The following is a 25222-nucleotide window of genomic DNA, read 5'->3' as shown; positions in this document are numbered from 1 at the left end:
CTTACTGAGTTCTACTGAGTGAGAAGACAGAATGCTTTTTGTGGGTTTGTGATCAAACTCCTTGCCTGATAACAAGATTTAAAAGGTAGCTGAGAAATAGGTAACAGTGGCATCACAGTAGAGGGGGAATATAGACATATAATAGAGGACAGCAGCAGTGACAGAGTCATTCTCTGCGTGCAACAAACAGCTAGAGCAATATACGGATGAGGACTCATTTAGGGAGCAATAGGTTGCTTCATTCAATAAGGCGATAATCTTCTCTCTCTCGCCCTTGATGGATAAAGTTCCTGTCTGAAGGCATAGTGGATTATTCTGTATGTGGAAATGGGATTATGGCTAAAGAAAATGGAGCACTCTGCTGTTACGGATCATTGGAGAGAGGCTTAAACGTCACCTTCCTGGGGATCTGCTTGGTTCAGGTGCTGGAGGCACATGCCATGAGCAATGTGGTTCAGGGTGCAACTGACAGCACTTGGCAATTCCTTTGCTGCTGTGGATGGGAAAAAAAGGACGAAGATCTGACAACTGTTCAGAGAAAAAACATCTACTTTTGGGCTTGACTAGTCCCTCAAGGTTTGTTTTTCTAACAATTAACTTATTTACATAAACCAGATCCATTTTAGCCTCTTTCCCTCTTTTTTTTTTTTCCACCAGGTATTGGAGGTGGCTTTTTTGTCTGAACAAGTCAGTTGATGTAGGCAAACCACCGGATCTAGCTCAGGCCCTTTATGAGCTTATGCCATCGCTGCTGCACATTCATTATGCTGAAGGCAAGACTTCTTACCAGCTTAGGCACCAGGTTACCAAAACCTTTCTCAGGGGTCTCCTCTCTGTGCTGAAGGTGGATCCTGTCAGGACCTTTCTGGATCAACTCAAAATTTATTGCACACCTGAACTTGAATGGCTTGCATGAAAGCCACATATTCTTCCTCTTTCTCCTGTCCATTAACATTGATGTGCTTGAACATTGTCTTTCCAGTCTGCTTCACATTGAGGCGGCAGATGACATTTGGATGATTTTAGTCACATATGGCAAGCAAATCTGAACTACATGCCTGACGTACCAAAGGAAAAGCAAGATTTGATACTGAAGGAGGATATATGACTGCTGCCATATGGCTACTGAATGAGCATCAAAGGAAACTGAAGGACCACACACAGCTGAGCAACAAGATATTATGCCAATAAGGTCTCTCAGCTCTTATTTGTAGACACTACTTCCCTAATAAACCTTCCCTGAGGATAAAATTTCCTCTGTTTTATTTTTCCTTCTTCTTCTTCCCTTCCCTTCCCTTCCCTTCCCTTCCCTTCCCTTCCCTTCCCTTCCCTTCCCTTCCCTTCCCTTCCCTTCCCTTCCCTTCCCTTCCCTTCCCTTCCCTTCCCTTCCCTTCCCTTCCCTTCCCTTCCCTTCCCTTCCCTTCCCTTCCCTTCCCTTCCTTCTTTCCTTTCTGTCTTTAAAGATGTCTAGGAGCACAGGAAGCTGTCGATTTTTTCTTTTTCAAAATAAGTTAAACAAAAGATTCACTAGTGAAAGAGCACCACTGGCAGCCATAAATTAGATTTCTTGGAAGTAAAATTCTTCCTGTTTTATCACTGAGGATGGTTCTAATGGTATGTAGGGGCTGTGCAATATCCAGAGAAAGAGGGCTGCAGGGAGCAAAGTGAAGTCAGCGAGACCCTTTCCCAAAGTTGGGTTGTAGTGATTGATGTGCAGTGGTAAGCATGTATCTCTCATTTATCATCTGGGTTTTTTTAAACCATCCAAGGCTGTAACTCACAGTAAGTTCCAAGATTCAATTTTTGCATGCCCTGTCATAACTTCTTATAAAATATAAGCCGCCTTTTAGTCTGAATTTGGCAAGTGTGTGCTATAGACATAGCAGAGTTACAAGTAAGAAGTGATTTAGTAACATAGGATACTCAAAACCCTTGTAGAATGAGCTTTCGGGGAAGCATTCCTTAATGCAACCTTCACGTTTCACTGTATTTTTTTTTATTATTATTATTATTTTTCTTTTAATCCAACCCTTAACTAAACCACTGCTTGGGTAAATAATTTCCTTGTCAATTAATTGTGCCCTGCTCATACCTGATCCCCGAGGGCATTCCTGGCTGAGGTAATGTCATGATGATAAGAACTACTCATCACAGAGAAAGTACTAAGCCTAAAACAAAGCCATGCTTTCTTCACCTGAAGATTACCTGTGATTGCTCTGTTTTTGTTCTGTGATGATGGCTGCACCTAATCCTTACAGAAAGAGCAGATGGAGTGTGACTTGTGTGCTCTTTACCCCACTTGGGAAGCCCAGTGGCATGTAAATATTGTTGTTTGGTCACCTGGGGTTCAGCAAGTTCTCAGGAGGGGTCTGGGTGTGATTTCAAGGCTTACAGCACACCTGAGTCTTGCCGAGAGGATGCAGACCTTCCCTCCCTCCCTCCTTCCTTCCTTCCTTCCTTCCTCCCTTCCTTCCTCCCTTCCTCCCTCCCTCCCTCCCTTCCTTCCTTCCTTCCTTCCTTCCTTCCTTCCTTCCTTCCTTCCTTCCTTCCACCACTCTCCAATAGATAGTGCTAACATGCTTATGACAGAAATCCCCTTTGGGATTGATTTAAGGGAATGGATTTTTTTTGCAATAAATCTGTGGGTTTTCACTCTCTATCAAGATGCAGATAATGTGATCTAATAACCCTGTTATGAGGTTGAGACTAATGTATTTTTGGATTAGTGGATGGCAGTTGCAGGGACACAGATGGAGGCATCAAGTGGGAGATATGCTGGATCCAGGTGCTCTCATTCGAGTCCTGGAAATGTATACAAGGACAATGATTTTCCTATTGAGACAGACCATCCTCACAGTATGTTAACAAAATTTCCCTGAGAAGCTCATCTGAACTGCAGTGCTCAGCATCATCATCTGCTGCACAGATTAAATGTTCTAATAGTTCTGCAACTAGAGTTCAAAACTGATTAGCAAGGCTTCGTTCATGTGCAATGTATGAAGAGATATTTGTTGCTTTCCTGAATGTGGCATCCATGGGCAAGCCCTCTGTCCAGACCCTAACCCACTAATAGTCCCATGAGTGAGACCCTTCACAGTCTACAGCAATGCATGCAAATTTTCTGCATGGAAGTGATTAAAAATGTATGGTGGAGGAAAAACAAAAAAGGGAAGCACAAATATGAATTTCTTTACAAATCTCCTTTGATAGTCAGCAGAGGTACTAGAAAATCAGAACAACCAGCCATTCCTCCTATACCTGGTTTTTTCTCACACTGCCTTCCCAAAATAAGAAATACCTTATCTTTTGTGTCACTGTCTGTACAGTTCACAGCACAGAAGCAATGTGCAGGACTTTTTCTGACCTCCCCTGACTACTATCTCCTGGCCTCAGCATGAGACATTACTGTTTTCATACCTAGGTTTGCAGGGTTACCAATGCCCCAACAGTCCAACATATAAAACTTGGACCTCCATTGCAACAACACACAGGAGGCACTACAAAGTATTATAAACAGAAGTGTTAATTAACAAATAACCAAACAGAAGAATGTATTGCACATAATTTCAGAAACCAATTATCTCTCCCTTGGGGTCTAGGTAACGAAAAGTCTACTGTGTGTGTTCCTAGAGGACTATAAATCCGACATGTTTTTCAGGGTCCTCATGTAGACAACGGGTCCAGTGGTGTGTGCTGCAGCAAGTTGGACTCACCGGTTCCTGCTACACTTTCTTACTGGCAGCAAGACAAATAATTCTATGTAGGATCTGCACCTTTTTTAATAAAATAGGAACTTTATTTTGTTTGGTTTTGATGTGGCTGTTGTTGGGTTTGTGGGGGAGGTGTGCGGGTACATTTTCAGTTGGGGTTGTTTGTGGGTTTGTTTGGGTTTTTGTTTGTTTGTTTGTTTTCCAAATAAAATAATGGCCGGTTCCTGGCTGACTTGTTTTGAAATGTAATTTAGTTTAATTTCTATTGTCATTCCATATCCAGTATGCTATTAATTCCACTCCATGTGTAAATACTCCTCATAACTGTAGTTGCAGAGAGACGCCAGGACAGAATCTGTAATGTAATTCAGACATATCTTGGCATTTCCTTAAGACTTTTCATCTTGAAGCACCTGAATCTAAACTGATGGCAAATTTAAATCTCAAAACATTTTGTGTGTCAATTCCTTTATAGAAAAAAAAAAAGAAAAAGAAAAAGAAAAAAAAAAGTTTGGAATACTGAAGAGAATAAGTTTAATTAATACATATACTCCAGAAACACCTGGTAGCCTGAAAAATTACAATAGGTGGTAAGAACAAAAATGGCTGATAAATTATCTGAGAGGAAAAGCTGTCTGCAAGTTCCAGCTGAGGGTAAACGGGTCTTTAATTTCTTACTTGCCCTCCATCTCAGATCCTTGTTTTTCCTTAGAAATATGAAGCTACAATGTGTGCTTTCAAACAGTGACCACTTAATTCCGAGGACAGGTAGTGTCTGTCCTACAACATGAGGGTAGTACCCTTAATGATTTGGTCCCAGCTCTCTACTTGCTGATGCTGGGGATGGCATATTTGTATACAAATTCAGCTTGGACAGGTCTATACCACTTTCCACTTAAATCTTATTTGTATGGATACATTTGCTGTTCTGAAAGTCCTGATTGTTCTTCTCTCTGGTCCACTGTGTTCTGCTCCTTTCTTCATTTCTTTTTTATGCAACATTGTTTCATGCTGCTTCTTTCAAATTCCTTTTCTACTTCATTTCACTAGTCCTCTCTCCTGCCCCAGTTTCTGTTTTCTCTCAGCCTCCTCTCATTTTCTCTCACTTTGCTTTTTGTCTCACATCCTGGTTCACTGTCCTCCTCCCTCCCTACCCTCACTTAGTCTTTGATTTTCCATCACTCTTTATCAACTTTGTCTTCTGCACAATTCCTATCACTACTTCTTTTCTTTTTTAATGTTCCCAGACTCCCCTGGTGCAGAACACTTTCTGCTGATGTGGCTTCTCTAGTGGCTTGAAACAGTGCTAACCTCTCCGTGCAGGAGCCAGAGATCAGAGTGTGATGTAAAAGACATCTTACGGCTTCGATGTTTTCACTTATGACAGCAGAAACTTCAATTGCCTCTAGAGACTTAACTCTGGGTCATTTAAGCTGTCACAAGAGGTATCTATTTAACTGCTGCAGCTCTCCTGCTCTGATCTTTAGTTTCTCAGCCTGTTGCATCTTGGACCATTCCCCTGTGAGTTGTGAGTGGGAGTAGCCCGTTTCCTTCCACCCCTGCATCATCAGGAGCAAAAGGACATTTGAAGTGAGTTTCAGTCTGTCTGGTTCTCAGGGAAGACACTTAGTTGAAAGGGACATAGTTCAGAAGGTGACTTGGACCACAGATATGGCACAGACCGTCACTAAGCAACAGGTGTCCTAGGAAGTAGGTATTTTTTTAGTGACACCTTTTCTGAGAGGGCATCAGAGAGGATGCCTAAAGACAGGGACCTCTGGGGAAATGTCTCTGAAGTAGACCAGGAGGTACAACACACACAGAAAGTCAAAGAGGATATTAATTTATTAGTGGGGGGCATAACTGATGAAATTACAATTGCTTCATGTCTCGCAGACAATTATTTGGCCCTCTGCCTTTCCAATTGAGCCACATCTGCCTACTCAACAAGAAAATTAGGTCTTTTTAGACCTCCAGACTTATGAACAAAGACACAGATTGTTCTCCCAAACTCTCATCAGTCTTCAGCTTTCAAGTTCTTCATAGCATAACGTGACACTGAAAAAAACTTTTTCACTGCACATCTATAGGTGAGGTAGCAGGGTCTCTGGGGATGCCCTGCTATTGGAAAGCAAGAGCAACCCTCACTCTTCTCAAAAGGTTATGTCGAGTTATCAGCTACTTAAGCATAGTTATAAATGAATCTCTTTTAATCTTAATGATAGCAGAGGAATTCTCTGCAGAAAACTCTCTGAGAGTTACTCTTGCTGACAACATATGTGCCCAATATAAAACAAGCCAGATTTAGAAGACACCATTTTTTTGTGTAAAAGCTCACAGTTAAAGAAAACCAAACATCCTACATGTATACCTGGCTCTGTGCTCTTTTTCCTTCCTCTCCCTTGATCCTATTTAACATTCCCATGGGGATGTATTGAGACTAACTAGCAGTGTTCTGGACTGAACTAAAGTGAGAGTTTTAGTCCCAGAAGATGAAGAACTTTGAACAAGATAGAGCAAAGGATTAGTAGCCTAGGTTATTGTTATATTGCTATTACACATACACAGCATAATAAAATATCATATAAACTCATCTAATCTGTCAACACAAAATGAAGAAGAACTAGAAAGTTGAAACGTGTTTCAATTTTTCTCCCATTAAAAATGCTTTCAAAATTGGTAGTTTGTTAAACCAATGACTGCTTGTGAAACATTTCAATTGGAAAAGCAATACCTTTTCTATCAGGAAAGTCACATTATCACAGCTCCTCCAGGACTAACTCCAAGGGGGACTCTCCTGAACAGAAATAGCTATGACAGAAGTCATGGATCTCCCTGTGTTTTTTTCCACCTGCTCATGCCTCCTGCACACAGACACATGCTTGCTCTGTACTCCCCAGGGTTCGGCATGCTGGCTACGTGCCTGGTGGCTGTTGCCCCCCTGCAAATCTCAGCATGCGGTGAAAGGGAGCTCAACAACTTTTGTTATGTTTGAGTCTTTTGGCATGGAGCAAACCTCATGTCATTTATTATGGTCTATCTGCAGGCATAGAGCCAGCGGACTGGACAGGATGGGGACAGGGAGAATGAAATAGCTCCTCTCCCTCTATGCTCCTCACTCTCCCACTAAGCAGTTCTCCCATAGGGATGTTCTCCATGATGCTGCATTTATTCCTATATTTCAGCATTTCACTTTGTCTCTTGAGTTTCTTCTCTATTTGAAAACCACGTAATGGGTTTATTGCTAAAAGATGGGTTCATTTTATCTACAGTAGGAAGCACAGATTCCTGCATCTGGGCAGGAACAATCCCATGTAACCAGTGAGTATTGGAAATCACCATGGAAGCCACAGCTGGAAATCAGTTTTGCAGTACACAGGAGTCCTGGTTGGCACCAAGTTGAACATGAACCAGCAGTGTGTGCTTGCAGCAAAGGGGACTAATGGTCTCCTGGGCTGCATTAGGCAGAGTACTGACAGCAGGTTGAGGGAGGTGATCCCCTCTACTTAACACTGGTGAAACACATCTGGAGTGCTGTGTCCAGTGCTGGGCTGCCAAGTACAAGAGACACATGAACATATAGGGGAGAGTCCAACAAAGGGTCGTGAAGATGATGGACTGGAGCATGTCTGTATGAGGGAAGGCTGAGAGAGCTGAGACTGTTCAGCTTGGAGAGGAGAAGGCTCAGGGGATGTCTTATCGATGTATATAAATACCTGAAAAGAGAGTATAAAGAAGAAGGGGCCAGGATCTTTTCAGCAGTGCCTAGTGACAGGGTCAGAGCAATGGACACAAATTAAAATAAAAGGAGGGTCCCCCTGAACAGCAGGAAACACTTTTTAACTATGAGGGTGATTGAGCATTGGCACAAGTTGCCCAGGGAGACTGTGGAGTCTCCACCCTTGAAGACGTCCAAAAGCCATCTGGAAATGGCCTTAGACAACCAGCTCTAGGTTGGCCTGCTTATGCAGGGGGCTTGGACAAGATGACTTCCTGAATTCCTGTGCAACCTCCATCCTTCTGTGATTCAGACTGTAAAGATGCATACCTGTAGTTTTTCTTTTAATAAAGAAAAAAAAAAGCCTTCATGAAAAGGTAACAACCTGAAAAGGTAATAGCCTGAGATTCCCAGAGGTGGAGACCTTCCTCCCCACAATCCCTGCCTTTGGGGGACATCTCCACACTTCACAGATGATGTAACAATTCAATTTTCATGACCAGTCAGGCCTCGGCTTCTCTGCTGAGTCGCTCCATTTGCAGCAGCAGTTGCTGCAGCCTGGCCAGCTCTGTTTGCTCAGCAGCGCTGGGCTGACAGCAGGGAGCTGCCTGCTGGAAATAGAAGAACGAAAATTGATTGCACATGTAGTGAAGATGGTAACATGTTTCTTCAACAGGATTCACAAATGCCTGTAAGGCAAAACACCCCCTCCAGCCTGCCCAGAGATGTTGCTACAAGATCAAATGAAGTGTCTCTCTACCCTACCTGTCAGCCCTTTTGGTGTGCTGGAGACAATAGAGTGCAGGATATTGGTGGAGGCAGATGCAGCCCAGCTGTGGTGGCGATGGGCACTGGTGAGGGACCTTCATGTCTGGCCAGGGTAGAGATCACTTGTTGGTCTATCTCGAGGGGCTTTCCCTGCAGTGATGAGCCAGGGCAGCTGGTTTCAACAAAAGAGGCTTTTAGAGCTCAATTTTCCAGGAAGGAATAACACAATGTAAAAATGTCGCTAAGTCCACATGGTGCTTCAAGAAGAGCTTGTGGATTGGTAATGCTGTGAGAGAGAATTATGAACATCTGCTCTGAACAAGTCAGCATCCCCCAGCAGCTTTTGCATTTAGCCGGGCTTCTTTCAAATAAAGGCGTCTCAGACTCCTGGTCCCTGGAAATGTCCATAAATCACCAAAATTTGTAGGCTAACGCTCAAGCTGAAGCAACAGAGCATCACCTGATTCACAGAATTCACAGTCCGGAATCGATCACCTGAAGTGAGTCCTCTTGCTTTTCTCAAGAATATGCTTCAGTGGTGTGTGGGCTCTGGAGTGAAACCTTCATGGGCATCTCCTCTGCCACCACTACACCTCCATCAGTGCCTGGACTGATGTTCACTCTCCTCCCACCTTTGCAGCCCCTGCTCAGCAGGGCTGGGCTGTATCATCATCCCTGATTGCACAGCCCACCCCATCCCACAGGGGATTATGCTTTTTCATAGCATAATTACAACCTAGAAATATAATTTGTTTATCAGTAAAGCAACAAGCATTCATTCATTGTCTCGATCAGGTTACACTAAACAATATATTTAGCTACTATCTGACTCCAGGATGTGACCTTTTGAGCTAATTAAATTTTGCCTATGTGTCAATTTGCTCAGAATTTTCCACAACTATTAATCCTTTACCATTCTGTAGGCAGATGCAGGCTTTAAGAAATACACTAAAAGACCCTATCTATTTTTTGTTTTCCAAGCGATTTATGAAAAATGGGAAAGAATCCCAGCAGCTGTCTTCAGGTGCCAGGATTTAAAACAAATTCCTTTCTTTTAACGGCTATCTCAAATGTTTGTGGAAAGTATTAGCAAGCTTGAGTGACCACAGACATTTGTGGTTTTGTGAAAATTGACTTTTGTTTCAGTAAAAAATACTAACAATTGAAAGAAATATTTTAAAACCAGTATGTGTTTTCAAATCTCACCAAGATCTCCAGATAAGGGAATTTTTTTTTTTTTTAAATGCCACATTTGAACTGGAGGAGGAGGATTTCAAGCAGTTATGAAGTTGAATATTTCTGGATCAGGAAGTATCTTTATGAGATATGGAGAAATGATCTCCAACTAGCGTAAATACAAATCAGAGACAGCTGAGATCTCTGGAATTTATACCCGCTGTTCATCATGGGGGAAGGCTGGACTCTGCCTGGGATTTATTGTGAGGCTGGAGGGAAGGTTGCAGCCTCCTTCCTAATATCGAGGTCCTTGCTGGGCGCGGGGACATCTGCATGGGCCAGTTACTGTGGGCTGTGCTTGTGTCCCAGAGCTGGCAGCCCGACCAGCGCTGAGCAGCTGCTCCTCACGCCTGGGGAAGTCAAAAGCAACAACTCTACCTTCTTGGAAATGGTTCTCCAGTAGAACAGAGTCTTGCTCTTTTAGCCCATTTTGGAAGGGTCAGGGTGCTTTTGTGTGTGTGTGTCATTATTTTAAAGTAATGTTAAAAGTTTTTACTCAGAGGGGAGGAAATGTGTTTCTGCATTTCCGCGTTTCCTTCTCTCACTGTCACTGTTACTTCTCCTTGTATCTCAATTTCCACTGCATCAACTTAATGGCACATTTTGCTCTTAATGCACACTGTGCACAGTCGCACTATCTTCAGCAAGGCTGCACCTTGCATAAAGAATAGTGGAATTTCACCTAAAAACTGTCTCTTCCCACCTCTGAGAAGGGAAGTGCTTTTTTCTTTTCTTTTCTTTTTTCTTTTCTTTTCTTTTTTCTCTTTTCTTTTCTTTTCTTTTCTTTTCTTTTCTTTTCTTTTCTTTTCTTTTCTTTTCTTTTCTTTTCTTTTCTTTTCTTTTCTTTTCTTTTCTTTTCTTTTTTTTTTCTTTTCTTTTCTTTTCTTTTCTTTTTTCTTTTCTTTTTTTTCTTTTCTTTTCCCTTTCCTTTCCTTTCCTTTCCTTTCCTTTCCTTTCCTTTCCTTTCCTTTCCTTTCCTTTCCTTTCCTTTCCTTTCCTTTCCTTTCCTTTCCTTTCCTTTCCTTTCCTTTCCTTTCCTTTCCTTTCCTTTCCTTTCCCTTTTTCCTCTCCTTTCCCTTTTCTTTTTCCTCTCCTCTCCTCTCCTCTCCTCTCCTCTCCTCTCCTCCCCTCCCCTCTCCTCTCCTCTTCTCTCCTCCCCTCCCCTCCCCTCCCCTCTCCTCTCCTCTCCTTTCTCCTTTCTCCTTTCTCCTTTTCCTTTTTTCTCTTTGTTTCTTTTTTCCTTTATGATCTCCTTCTGTTTTTTCTTTTTTTCTTTTTCTTTTTTTTTCTTTTTTCTTCTTTTTTCTATTTTTTTCTGTATTTTCCTTTTCTGTTTTTCTCTTTTTCTTTTTTTTCCTGTATTTTTCCTTTTTTGTTTTTCTCTTTTTCTCTTTTTTTCTCTTTTTTTTTCTTTTCATTTTTTAATTTTCATTTATACTTTCCCTTATTTTTTCATCTTTCTTTTTGCCATTTTTTTTTTCTTGATTTTCATCACCTAGGTGAAATTCTGTGGTTCCACGGTCATCAGTGAGGTCAGGATGTTCCTCCAGGCTGACTGCAACCCACAGTCACTTGCTACAAGTCAGCGTGTATATGCATCTGTTTCCGTCTATCTCACACCTACAACTCCTAATAATTTTGATTTTAGATTAAATGCCAAATGGGTCACCTTTTATACAAGAGAATCTAAAACTGTTACAAAACCTGAATGTCCCTAGCAACAGCAATGACAAGCATGAAGATATCTTCAAGATATGGCTTCCGTTGGATGTTATTAATGTTTTAAAGAGAAGAAGAATACACATGAAAGGAAAAGGAAACACCACCCATGTAGACAAGTATTCCCAAGAATTATGGATTCTCCATTTGGATTGCCAGTTTTTAACCAGAGTGTAAGATTGCTGGATAAAACTGCTTGTGTAGCAAAAATAAGACAGCTGGTTGCAGTACAGCCAGACAGAGGAAACAAAATGTTCAAGACCCTTCTTTTTCCCCTGCTTTGCCCAAGAATGTGTTAATGCAACCCTGGCAAATGCTGCAAAACCCTGTTTGAGAAGCCAGACTGTTATTGTATTGAGTGTGATACCACTAAGTCACCAACAGCCAGTACATAACTCTCAAATCTTGGCATCTTGGACAGGTATTAAAAAAATTTGTCTTCCCCTGTGGTAAAGTGTAATTTGTGTATCTTTTCCTTGTATTTGGCAAGAGGGTTTCATGGAAGGAAACCCTCTGGAGCTCAATGAGTCTATTCATTCCTAGAGATGCTCATTACTTCCATGGTTGCACAGAACAATTAAGGATCCAAATTTTTGAAAGATGCCTTAAAAGTCACCTATGTCCCCTCAATGACATTGAGATCTAAGTGCTTAATTTACCTTTTTCAAAGAACATGAATGATGACAAAACATGATTTTCAGGATAAGACATGGTTGTTTCTCTGGAAGGAAACAACAATGTCAGACTTTAAAACGGAGCCCTTTTAAGCATTAATATCCACATTTCTATCCCAAGTCTTCAAAACATCATTAGTAATTCTGGGTACACACCTTCTTGTATCATAAACACTTGAGAGAACACTGAGCATGGTGAATCCTTAAAAAACAGGTCCCTCCAAGGTCTCTCAAAACCGTCATAAAAAAATATAGTCAATTTGTGTCACAAGTCACTCTATAGATCTTTTATTGCTTTTGAATAGCTGCCGTCATCCTGTACCAAATAGATGTCGAAGATAGATATGTGCTATCCAAAAAACCTGTATTTTGTGTAGAACTATTTGGTAGCAAGTGATACTGTATACACTACAAAATCCATAAAGTGTAATAATGAAATCAGTGAATGATTTGCAAACTGTCATTTTTTATTTATATCAAATGATATATTCCCTTTCAGTCTTCCTAATTAACAGTACTTTTTTTTTTTTTTTTTTTAGTGAAACAATATCTGAGAATATTTACTATGTGTCAAATGCCTTATTTCTGTCATTCCACATAATTATCAATTTGGGAGATTAGATCATTGCTAGTTCTGAAGATATTGCTTTGAATTATTTGGAAGGTATAAATCTGTAAAATTTAATGAATTTCAAGAGTACTTTTTCATTAAAAATGTATCACAGGGGTTCAGTGTGTGATTTCCAGAGTTACACTAGGCATTTTAAATTAATTTTTGAACCTGGTAAAGTGATTTTTCTTCAGTGTGAATAAGTTGTCTGCCAAAGAGAATTTCGTGATGCTCTGAAATGTATGTCAAGCTCTCCGGCTTGTGCAAGTGCAGCCATTTCTCTGTGAGACTCAGAGAGTGTTGCTCTTCCTGTAAATACTCTTTTCTTACACTGCCCACTTAATGATTTCTAAAATCCTAAGCCAAATCTCAAATGAACTACAACACAGTCCACAGCTTCTACATAGTGGGACATCACATATTCTGTAAGTGAAGATGACTGAAATCTTGTTTAAAAATGTATAAGTGAGGTTGTAATTGAAATCACTGACTCTAGCTTCTTGTTTGGTAGAGATGTTTAAGAAACTTCTGATGGAAATGACCATTTTTCAAAGGCATTTTGATGTTTCACCAGGAAAAGCTGTTTTACAGTCTCACAGCTGTCACAAGAGGACGGCAAAACTGTCATGAACATTTCAGCTAAGGGAACTGCAGACAGACTGGGATTAAAAAAGGAAGAGTGAATCTCCTTCCTTTGCTCTCCCTTCCTTCCAGCAGCAACAGCAGGTGTGAGGGAGCAGTATTCTCACCCTCTGGCCATCCTGGAAGGTTTGGTGGGCTTAACTTTCTTCAATGAGGTCTGGGACCCACAAACTGCCATTTGACTTCTCTTATAATTTAATTCTGGAGAAAGACTGTCCCATAAAAAGTGCTGGGATTTTGTTGTTATTATTGTTGGGATTTTATTTTTCTCCTGCCCAGAACAGTTTCTACTGCACAGAAATGCCACTTCATCCTTCACAGAATCACAGAATCACAGAATTGACTGGGTTGGAAAAGACATCAGAGATCATCAAGTCCAACCCTTGGTCCAACTCCAGTCCATTTACTAGATCATGGCACTAAGTGCCATGTCCAATCTCAGTTTAAAAACCTCCAGGGACGGTGAGTCTACCACCTCCCTGGGTAGCCTGTTCCAATGCCTGACCACTCTCTCTGCAAAGAACTTCTTTCTAATATCCAGCCTAAATTTCCCCTGGCAGAAGGACACTTCCCTTCATCTGCTGCATTGTCCTATATGGGACACACAGTAAGATGCTAGATGAGGATGACCAGGGAGCAGAGCAGGAGTCCTTGCCTGTGTCACTGAGATAATCCCACCACACTGGTAGCCTTGTGCCATCAAACCAGACGGGAGAGTATCAAGTTTCCACCTACCAAAACTCTGTTCTGGGTATAGAGAAGAGGATCCAGCCTCCCTGTTAAACCCTTCAGAAGCTGCTAATAAACATTCAGATCCATCAGAAAACAGATCACACAAGTTCTCAGTTAAAAGAGGTGGCATATATATCTCTTTGTGCTGTGACTTACAGCCCCTGGAAGATGTCAAAATCTTGTGGAGGAAGTATTTGCTGATCTCTATCAGCAGTGTAATGAGATGGGTGAATCACTGTTGCTCTAATTAATGCATAGAAAGACCTTTTCTAAAATACATTTGGTATGTTTCCCCCTGGAGACAAGAGATATCTGCAGCAAGCACATCCTCCCACACCTCTCTGGGCACTAGAACTTATTAGCAAATCCCCTACTGATGATTTTTATACTAGGGCAGGTACTGTTGTAGCAACCATGATGGAAAATGCAGGGTAAGTAGAGTTCAGGAATGCTGGCAATGCTTTTCAATTTCATCCTGTGTCATCTAACTATGAATCCTAATGGCATATACTAAAGGTCTGTGATCACACTTAGCCTGTAAATAACATGATCCTGTGTGAAGGAGGGAGGGTAGACCAGCAAAAGATGATAAGGCTCTGCCTCTCTGGCATCACCTCTAGAATGTATGGAGTATCCTTGGGATACCATCATGGAAGTTCCTTAGTGGTTTCACAGAATTACTTGCACAAGGAAGTCCTTAGATCACTGGAAAAAAAAAACTCTATCCAACCACGCTGCAAACGAAGAGATGGTTTGAGTGGAATAAAACCCCAGCAGTGCCTTAGTAAAGCATTTTGAAGTATTTACAGACTAGAGGTTAGCCTTGTGCCATTTTTTTCTCACTGGATGGACTGGCAGGGTTAATTTGTTTTCATAAAATAGTAGAACTTCACGGCTCTGACATCTGTCAATACCTTTGGCCAGCAGATTCAAGGGTTCTTAGTATGGACCACACAGACACACACACACAGCTTAATCAGATAGATCCAGGTAGGTTGGTGTAAGTAGGCTTTAAACAGAGAGAGAGGCAAGAGAGTGTTTGGAAGCTGGGACTGAAAGAGAGAACTGATATTACTTAGGGAGTGTGAGATAATTTCTGTTGTGTTCCCATCACCCCCTGAGGTTCATACAGCTGTTTCTGGGATCCTTTGGCAAGGGCCACTAACATATGGCAGAGCAGAGAAATCTGAACTGAGACTACCTTGTGCCAGACAGAGGGAGGCCAGTGAGACCACCCAGCAGGCAGGGAAGGGCTCTCATCCCCATGAGGAGAAGACAACAATGCATTACCCACTCAGCGATGACCCAGGAGACCACAAAGTCTTCGTTAATGACTTTACTAGTGATGAATTAGAGCAGATCCTGCCTTCCCTAATCTTACCATTCTTCCTCTGTAGTGATTTTTTAATTCTTTGCTGGGTTCATTTACTCTGAGTTCATTTACTCATCTCACTCCAGGTTTTACAGCCCTTTTTCATGTATATCGTTGGCACCAGGAATTGACACCATCTCCTGTACAAGCTATTGTGGTGGGTTGAACTTGGCTGGCTGTCAGGTACCCACCCAGCTGCTCCTTCTCTCCCCCTCTTCAGCAGGACAGGGGGAGAAAATAGGAAGAAAACTCATGGGCCTGGGTCAAGATAATGACAGTTTAATGAAAGAAAGCACAGATGATGCACGGAAGCAAAATTAAACTAAACAAAACAAGAAAAACCCAAAAGATTTATTCTTTACTTCCCATCAGCAGTCGATGTCCAGCCACTTCTATTGTGGAGCACGACATCATATGACATGCAAAAACCTTTTGGTCAGCTTATGTCAGCTGTCCCAGCTGTGTCCCTGCCCAGCTTCTTGCCTACACCCAGCTTACTGGTCTTTGAGGGGGGATTTGAAAGAAAGTCTTGATGCTATGAGACACATCAACACTGTGCTAGCTACAAATACAGAGCACAGAACTAAGACGGCTGCTATGGGGAAAGTTAACTTGACCCAGCCAGTCCCAGTATAGCCACACAGAGAAGACAGGTTGAGTGGGGACTGCAGGTGACATTACACTGAATTGACCAGGGAAACTCAACCTTTTCCTCAGACTTAAACCAGGTACCACCTCTAACAAGGCTGTGAGAAGCACCAGTTCCTTGTTGTGACATTCATGACAGGGGTTGGTGTGAACTCTGCCTTGGATTTTGCAAGAGCGTGTGCTCAAGACAACCTCAAACAAATTTTCCTGGTTGTGTGAAAAACATTAGTATCCTAGAGAGGGTTCTCAAGAGTGCTCTTCAGGTTTCAGTGTATGATGTATCACAAAAACCTTATATCTGCATGATCTGAAAGATAACCTGGATCGGAAACCTGCTTGTCTTGTCTCTCTGGGGAGCTGTTGAGAGGGCAGATTCCTGTGTGACTTTTCTGTGTGTTTCCCATACTTCTGTGAAAACATAAGCTGTGCACTCACACAGGTCAGCATCTCTCCAGGAAAAGTTACTGTCAGGTCTAAGATCTTTGTGGAGATACCGAAACTATTAGAGTTTATTGCTCCTCTCTTCCTTTATGGCTAATAAGACAGAACTAGGCACTGGGGGGATGCTGTTCTTCTCAGTGGTTTTTAGGTACTGCAGGGTTAGATGATTTGTATCCTGCACCCCCTTGTTTCTACTAACTACTTACTCATTGAATAAAGGGTGCTGAGGATGACTTCTTCAGATGTAGTTTTCTATACAACGGAGATCTGTAAGTTGTCTTAAGATAGGCCTGTCAACATGTGGAAGTAGTTTTATGGATTACTGGCCATGTTGGACCAGATGAAGTGCAGTTACTGACAACTGATAAATTCTGCCTATGCTATTCAGGAGTTTCTACACAAAAGCACAGGTTTTTCTGCTGCTCCTTAGTGAGATACTTGTGCTCCTTGAGTTATCTCACACTTAGTATTCAGGAAGAAGAACTGAGTAAATAACTGAGAAAACCCTATTTAAGCCATCACACAACAAATCCAAGTTTTCTTGCTGACTTCTCTATATCTTCTGTTGTGTCAATGGAGGGCCAGACAGGTCATTTCTGTGAGGTATTTTTGGTCATTACTAAACACTTTGATCTAGGAAGTTTATAGTGGTCTGGTAAAAGTCCTCAGCTGGTGTTTATCACACTGATTTACCCTAGCTGAACACCTGTCCTGCTGTGCCTCCCAAATCAATACAGACTTTCTGTGTACAGTTCCTTTCTTGTTTTAGGAGCAAAATAACCCACATCCCACCCTATCAAATAAGAAAGAGCACTGGATGCACAAAATAAGCTTGCAAAAGGGAGACATTGTCTCTTGGAAGAAAATTGAAACTCTTCTGAGCAAGAACATTATAGCCTATGGCACTGTCATGTAGCTGCACTTTTATAATGGACACAATATAATGAGTGCTATTCATGAAAGCTGGTTATTATATCCTAGCTGGAGGTCATACACTGGCATATATAGAGCCAGTAATTTGTACACAGTAGGAGTTCTGCTGCTCTTCTGGTTTTCTTAGGTTATGTCTATATCACAAGGTATCTGCATATTCAAGCTCAGATTGCTCCCCAAACTATCCTATTACCCACAATTGAGAGATGAGTATTTGAAGCTCAGTTTCAGGCCAAGCCCTGAAGCTCTACTGATGTCAAAGCTCTTTCTTTGATCAGTTTGTAGAGCAGTTTTAGTGTGGCTCTGAGGGGGTTGTTACTGAGCTTGAATGCAAGCAGTCCCTCCTCTGGTTTCCCACTGATTTCAACCCTTTCGGATACTTCTGCTCCTGCTCTGTGTGATGTCGCACATTAGGTTTTCCTTCTGTACATTTTTTTCTTCCCTCATGGATTGGAGTTTAAGAAGAAGCTGTCATCAAGATATTCAGTCCTCTCAGTGAGTGGCAAGGTTTGGTCTATCCTCACAAGGGTATTGGCACAGAGATTGTAAGATGGCTACAGAAAGGAAATGTTTTTGGATGGGACTGTCTTGTATGGTCCCATCCAGGTAATCATCAGTTCCTCTTCAGTGGCAAGGTACAAAGCATTCATTTCTAGTTCCACCTCTGTTATTGTACTTCTTGGAGGAGACGGATCCAGTCTCTGGGTACCAGTGAAATGACACCTACATCAGTGGTTTAGCAATGTTTCTCTGGCATGTGCCTTGGTCCTGGGAAATGCTGTTTCTGAGTCTGTCATGCAGCAAGAATTCTAGCTGGTGGAGTGATCATTGAAACAAAACAACTTCTACTGGCAGTTTTGACTGTACTTGTCTCTGTTGTATGTCTTTGGGAGCTCAGTAAAACCTCCGGGGTTTTTATCTGAAAAACTTTACAATGTTGCTTGTTCAACTATGAGAGAAAGGAAAACAGAAACTATGCCAGAAGTTTTATTGAAGTATAAAAAATCCAACAAGCAATCTAAAATGGCTAATAAAATAGTGCCCTGTGCCCCAAACTACAAGCAAGAAATGTTACGTTGGAACTGATGCTTAATCTAGTGGATAAAGCAGCTCTTGTCTATACATAAAATTAATTAGGCACAAAATGCTCTGTACAGGCAAGCAATCCTCATTATCCCCGAGGTTTTATTCCTTTAAGTAAACAGAAACAGAACCAGTGTTATAAAAGTGTGATCTTTTTCAGTAAAGGATATTCTACAGTATTTTTTCTCTCAGTTACATAACAGGTACCTTATGTTTCTTATTAAAATGACTGATGTGCTACAGATAAGAGGGCATCTTGCACCTGTGTTGTCCCTAGTATCTCCTGATTTGGAGCTTGGACAGGGAATAGAGACATTTTCTGGCTGTGCCCTTTAGTGTGCTTGTTCTGCTCCAGAAGAAATTGCTGACTGGTACCCTCACCTTGGAGAACAAGAAGTTGCACATCTCCACACAGCAGCAGTACTATTAGCACCCAAAGTTGTAGCATCTGTCTTTCTTCATTTTATCACCGTGTGGCAAAGTTACAAGTAGAGTCTCAAGTGTAAATCAGTGAATGGACCAATAAGGCTTCAATTAATCAAAACTGTTATACAATTTCCTTTCCTTCTATGTGCCTGCTTTTTATTCAAACATGGTCCTCATCTTTTCTCCACAGAAATAGTCATTGTTGCCTCTGTGTCTCTTCCCTTTTCTCTTCCTATGCCCCTAGGGTGGTTGAACAACACATGCTGCATCTCTCCATGGTTGGTGGCCTCATCATGTCACTTTACATGCGCTGAATCACATAGACCTCAAAATGAGGGCAAACACATTTGCAACTGCCTACTCTCTGACTATGGTTTCATATCCTGGGGCAAAGTAAGGTGTTCATGGAGTCCTCTGAAGCAAACAGAGCAGCCAGAAATAATTTACTGTCAAGTTTTTACATGGAAATAACATTACAGACTACATAAAAATGTAATGGCATCTCTGCATGACAGGGTACTCTATACAGTTTACAGATATCTCTACTAGCACTACAACAGGCTTAGCTACCCAAGTCTTGTTCTCAGCATTTTTTTTTTCAAGAAAGCCCACCAAGCCCATGAGAACAGGATCCTTGGCAGTGCTTTTGTTGTGCATATTGTGCAAAATATTTTGTCGTCTGCATGTGGGAGGAAAGCTATGGGCAGCCAAATGTCACCCAAAGTGTGCATGCGGTTTGAATATTTCATTGCTGATATTCAAAATGTACATCACTTTAAAGCCAGTAGTCATTTCTAACACATTATTGATGCTACCATATCTTGGGAAAACTTTCAAAGAACATGGAAAGAAACATGTCAAGTGGGTGAAGGACCACTCACAGGAGCCAAGAAGTCACGGAGCAAAGATAGTTCCCATTTTCCTTCAGTCCACAGGGCCTCATGTCAGGCAAGTTTGTGCTGTTATTTTTGTCTCCTGTGGCACCAGAAGAGCAAAGGACAAAGTAAAGATACCTTGAGGAGCAAAAATGTCTCCATTCTGGAGAGTGGGCATGCAGGACAGCATGGTCAGCAAGCCACTTAACACAAGTGTAGTTCCTGAGAGCTGTTCTAGCTCCCCAGTTGTTCTCAGGGTACACTAAAAACACCTGGACTAGAGATGAAATCAAAGTCAATGAAAATATCTTTGAAGTAACTGAGTAGTGATGTCTATGTGCATCCAGCAAATCTGCCGTTCACAGAGAAGTAACATTCTCAGGCTTTTAATTTTTTTTTTTTTTTCTAAGGACATTGTTATTTAGAGATAGTGCAAATGAGCAATAAGTTCAACAAGTTCCTCCTTGAGATTTTTAAGTGCCAAAAAACCCCAAACCCAACCAAACCAAACTAAACCAAAATAAAAAACCAACCAAACAACAAAAAACCACATACACAACCCAGTTCCCCCAACCACTGCTCATCAGACTTGTGCTCCTGGCCCCTCACTACCTTTGTAGCCCTCCCATGCACTCTCTCTAGTACTTCAATGTCCTTCCTATGATGAGGCCCAAAACTGGAGTGTAAGCATGCCAAAGCATTTGGGAGGAGTGCTGCCCCAAAGCAGAATGAAGGAGGCAATAATGTAGCCAAGCTGATAAGGTGTCAGGTGTACATTGTGCCAAGACACATTTATCACATTGACCATCTACCTCCAGGAGGGCACAGCTGCTATGTTAAAACTACACTTGGGCTGCACTTCTCTGTTACAGCTGGATCGTTTGATTATGACTATGCACATCTTAATGAACAAACTGAAGTACAAGAAGGCTGCTCCGCTGACAGGCAGGTCAGTGGCTGGGCAGAGGGCTCCATTTAGATCTAAGTCTGGTGCCTGGGAAAATAACATTTTTCATTCTGAATGTGCTGTGATGACTGAATTGAAAACACTTTTTTCCAGGCAAAACTCATTTCCATATCAAAGCAGTAAGCAAGGTAACTTCTGGGGTTAAAAAGGTGATTTTGATGTAACATTTCTTTCACTTTGTATTATATTTTTTAAAAGAAAATGGACAATGACATGCTTATAAGAGACACTATTTTTTATGAATCATGCTTCGCTATAAGATGAAATGTCTCAAAACAAAACAAAAAATCTTTTCAGCCCTGATATGTTTTCTTCTGCTAAGATCAGACTGCTGAATTGTGTATTTTTTTATTTCAAACATTTCTATTTTCAACTTTTGTATAACAAAACATTATCAAATTATTTCCTTTTATATTTTAGCTCAGCAATAAGGCATTTTCCAGCACAAATGTATTTTTGACTCAGCTCTTCTTAAAACCCCATCAATTATTATAATTGCCCCTTGCATCCTGAGGACATGTAATCAGTGGTAAACTGGAGAGAGGCTGAGCAATATAATTTAGCAGTTATCCAGATTTCTACAGTCCTTTACTAAATGCTCTAAAGGATTTGTTTCTAGAAAAGTGTTAAAAATACCTACTAAAACAAAGGAGTAAGCAAGATTGTAATTATTCATGAGACAAGTGTAATAGGTGTTTGTAGAAGAGCTCATATACCAAAGCATTGTACAGGCAGTAGACCCAGAAACCCTGTGTTAGCGCATTCCCCAGTACCTGGAGGAGGAGTGGAAGAATTTAAGAAGCTCCTCTCTGTCTCATTAGTGGTTTCAGTCCAGGATTTCTATTACTGTTTCTGCAGTTTACCCAGATCAGCATTTTTCAGTGACTGAGGCAGTAGGAGGCAAACTGGCACCAGTGCCCTCTATTTCTTGATTTCAGAAGAGTCTTGCCATGCATTTCGTGATGCTCCTGTGCTGTGCTCCTCTTTCTTTTGTTAGTGATGGCAAAGCAAAATGATCTCTATTTGTTACTGGTGAAAACTGATTCAGGGCTAAACTAACGCAGGAAAAAATAAATTCTATGTCTATCAAGAGCTCATTACTGCAACAATAGGATATTAATAATTTGTTTCCGCTGGGAAATGCAGAAAGAAAATGTCAATAACATTTACCACTGTGAATACTCTCAGAATTGCTGCACGTTTAATTGCTGCTTTGGATTTAAAAGTCTCTTCTCTCTTACTCTAAGCAAACACAGTTTATTTAACCAGGAACAAAATTCCTCTCTCAGCAGAAACAAAACAAAAGTTCTCAGATCTGTTCTCATGGGAAGCAACCTCAAATATTTGTAAAGTAAGAAATCATTCTGGGGGGATGATTTATCTGGTTTTGGGGCTTCTGGATTCTGCTTCCTAGCTGGCTATTTCAACTTTCCCATCCTTGCTAGCAAGCCCTGCCCCATGTCATCTACCCTAGCTTGGCCATTTGCCACCTCGTCTTCCACCCTCTGCAGCCTGGAGAGGACAACTCTGCTCCCAGAAGTGACCACAACGGTGGTGAGGAGCCTTGGACATGGGCATCGCTCCCATCATGGCCAAAGTCTTTCTGAAGGCTGGGTTAAAGTGCAGTGAAAGAACAGTGACAGGCTCAACAACCTGTCATTTTAGTTGTTATGACAGGAAAGTTGGGCTGTAACACAGCACAGCCACAAATGTACAGCCTGAGGTTAATAACCACATTGACACAGTCTTCTCTATTGAGGCTCTTGGAATGACAGCTGCAGAGTACACCCTGCCCCTCTTCCTTGGGGACTCCTTTCTCATTTACCCTCTCCACATTCTCTCACTTTAACTTTGGACACGTGTCCCTGGAAAAAAACACTGATTTTCCTCTAAAGCAGATTACTGTTTACAATATCTGCTGTGTTTGTGTGATCTGATGGGACCAACAAGAGAATGACCTGCAGTACAGCTTACACTCCAGAAAGCTCCCAGAAAACACCATATGTAAGTAAATATGTCTGTCTATATATATACCTTGGGCTGAAATACTGGAGGTGAAGCTCTGAGAAAACCCAGGGGATTGCTTTCATACCTTAATATGGGCCTGTACAGGGTGAGGTAGTGGTTTGTTAATTAAATGATGTCAACACAAACTCCAAAATCACACCAGAATCATCTTATAGCATGGCTGTAGCCATAAGCTAAGAATGATACTGTCATTAGTGAAGATAATTAGGACAACTCAACCTTGTCATTGCTTCTCTTGAGTTTTTCTCCTTTTCTATAGTACAGGGCAGAGACTGAATTTTCCAGGCTATAGTGTCCAGGAGATTTCCATCTAGTTCTGCATGACTTCTTCAGGATTTTGAGTCATTAAGTCATTCATTTTTCTTCTTAGTTTCATTACACAATACGACCCAGTCCGTGCATGGAAAACTGCCTGATTTGCTAACCATTAATTCTTTTAAGCATTAAACTAGCACCTGATCAGCTTCTCTTGCAACACATAGCTTGCCTTGCTAATGTTTCAACATACAATTTGGTTTAGGTATTATGTAGAAAAATGTACCTGTATATGGTTCTTTCTCCCACCAGTCCTATGACAGCCTAAAAGAGGGTTATAGGCAATATCTATAAGTCATGAAAAGCTTACAGAAAGCAAACAGGAACTGATTTGTGCCTTCGGGTTTGTTTTTTTTTCAAGTGAAAATTGAGTGACATCAAATAACACCATGGAGAGTCAGAGTAAGAACACATACAAAGAAAGGAATAACTACTTCACACAGCATATATCTATGCTGAGGAGTTCCACTTTGTAGCTGAATGTTACAAGTGATAATTTTCTCTGCAGCTCAGGCAACTACATGTTAGCACTCAGAAAAATCTGTCCTGTTATGGACATGATGTTTGCACTGAATGCAAGCTTCGTGTGTTTTTTTCTTGTGTCCAAATGAGACAAAATAAAATTCCTCCTCCTCATGGGATTTTTTTTTTTTTTTGCAAGCTTTGACTGTGTCCTCTGGGATATAAGTTTCCCAAAATTCCTGGGAAGCAAGTAACACATCTGACAAACTTTTTACCTATGATTAGAAAGTAGAACTGAAGTTTTTTTCACCTGCGGCCTCAGAAGAATCTCAGAGTGTTTTCACCTTCTATCTTCCCCTTCAAAAAAAGATCCATCTCCATTCAAAAGCTTTTTAGAGGTTTCATGTCTTCATGTAGACAGGAAAATTAGTCCGCCTATGGGGTTATGCAGCACGTGAAGAGGCTCAGACTTCATTGTTATTAGCTGAATGTATTTTTTCATTGAATAGAGAGGCATTCCAATTTCATCTGTTTCCAGTTTGAATTACATAAAAACTTGAAACCCACTGGAAATCTTGAGAAATTTCAAGCAGTGTTGTGAGTTGCACTGAAGTGCATTTTATAGTAACACAAGGTAATCTCTAGACTTCTGCTACATTATGGTTTACCTCACATGATTAGGACTGTTTAGCTCCTTCTTCATAGCAAATTACTAAGAGCAATATAGTACTGTCCATACTATCTGTATCTTGCAAATGAAAACACCTGGATCCTGATGTGAAGGAACCTTATTTGGATTATCCACTCGTTGGTCACGTTGTGTCACTGTTAGAACAGTCTGCAAGCACAGAGGGAGAAGGGACAGGCTCAGAGCATCAGGATACAGCAGGCACGCAGGAATACTCTGTGCTTTGAAAAACGAGGTGCTTTAGGGTGCAGTAGTTGGGTTTCCAAAATGGCTCTGAGAGCTTTCTGGCAGTTAACATAGCCAATCAACAAATATGGTCCTGACTCCACCTTACTGTTGGCTCTTAAAATACTTTGTAGACATGGCACGGCTGCCATGCATCATAGGTCAGTAATTTTTAGGATACTTTGGGAAAATTCATCATTCTAACATCATCTTATCTGCATAGCTCTGTGGTTAGATGAACATGCTGCGGCTTATCCAAGATCTTTAGAAGTCCTCTTGCTTCTGCGATCTCTCTCTGCCTTGATCTGATAGGATTTCTTGAGGACCCAGTAGACTCTGGCTGCTACAATTCCTGGCACCTTGGCAGAAATGCACATGTCCTTGTTGTCATCCAAGCCACAGCTGAGTGTCTGTGGGGAGAGGGTATGAGTAAATCCCCGCTGGAGGAGACGGTGATCTTCCAGGCTCCATGGACACGTCTATGCAACCTGTAGGTGGCTGAAAATGCCTACTGATTCACTAGATGGAGAAAAAGGTTCTGGGACACTTGATGCAACAGAAGTGTCTGATGGAAGGTGGCTGACACTTACTAGAACGAATCATACAAAACAACCGACTCTGCACAAACCAGGTTAAAAATATCCATGTGCTTTTTTTTTTCTTAGTAGTAATGACCTTGGCACAGCGCACTGCCTACAGACAAATGACCAGCTGGGATCAATGGTCCTTGACTTAATTTCTGCCCATCAGTGCCTCCCAGCTAGTCATTAATCATGCTAAAATGCCCTGTGCATTGATTATTATTGATTCATTCATTGATTGTGTTCAGGGTCTGAAGTTAGATGCTGAAGTACTGAAGGCACCCTAGAGACTCTTCTAATAACATGAGCTTGCTTAATTCATAGATGATTTGAGATGCTTTAGAAAGAAGCATGACAAAAAGAGGTAGA

The sequence above is a fragment of the Nesoenas mayeri genome (assembly GCF_963082525.1).
Source record: "Nesoenas mayeri genome assembly, chromosome: 2".
NCBI classification, from domain to species: Eukaryota; Metazoa; Chordata; class Aves; order Columbiformes; family Columbidae; genus Nesoenas; species Nesoenas mayeri.
The sequence above is the reverse complement of the archived record's forward strand: the minus strand, read 5'-3'. Positions refer to the sequence as shown.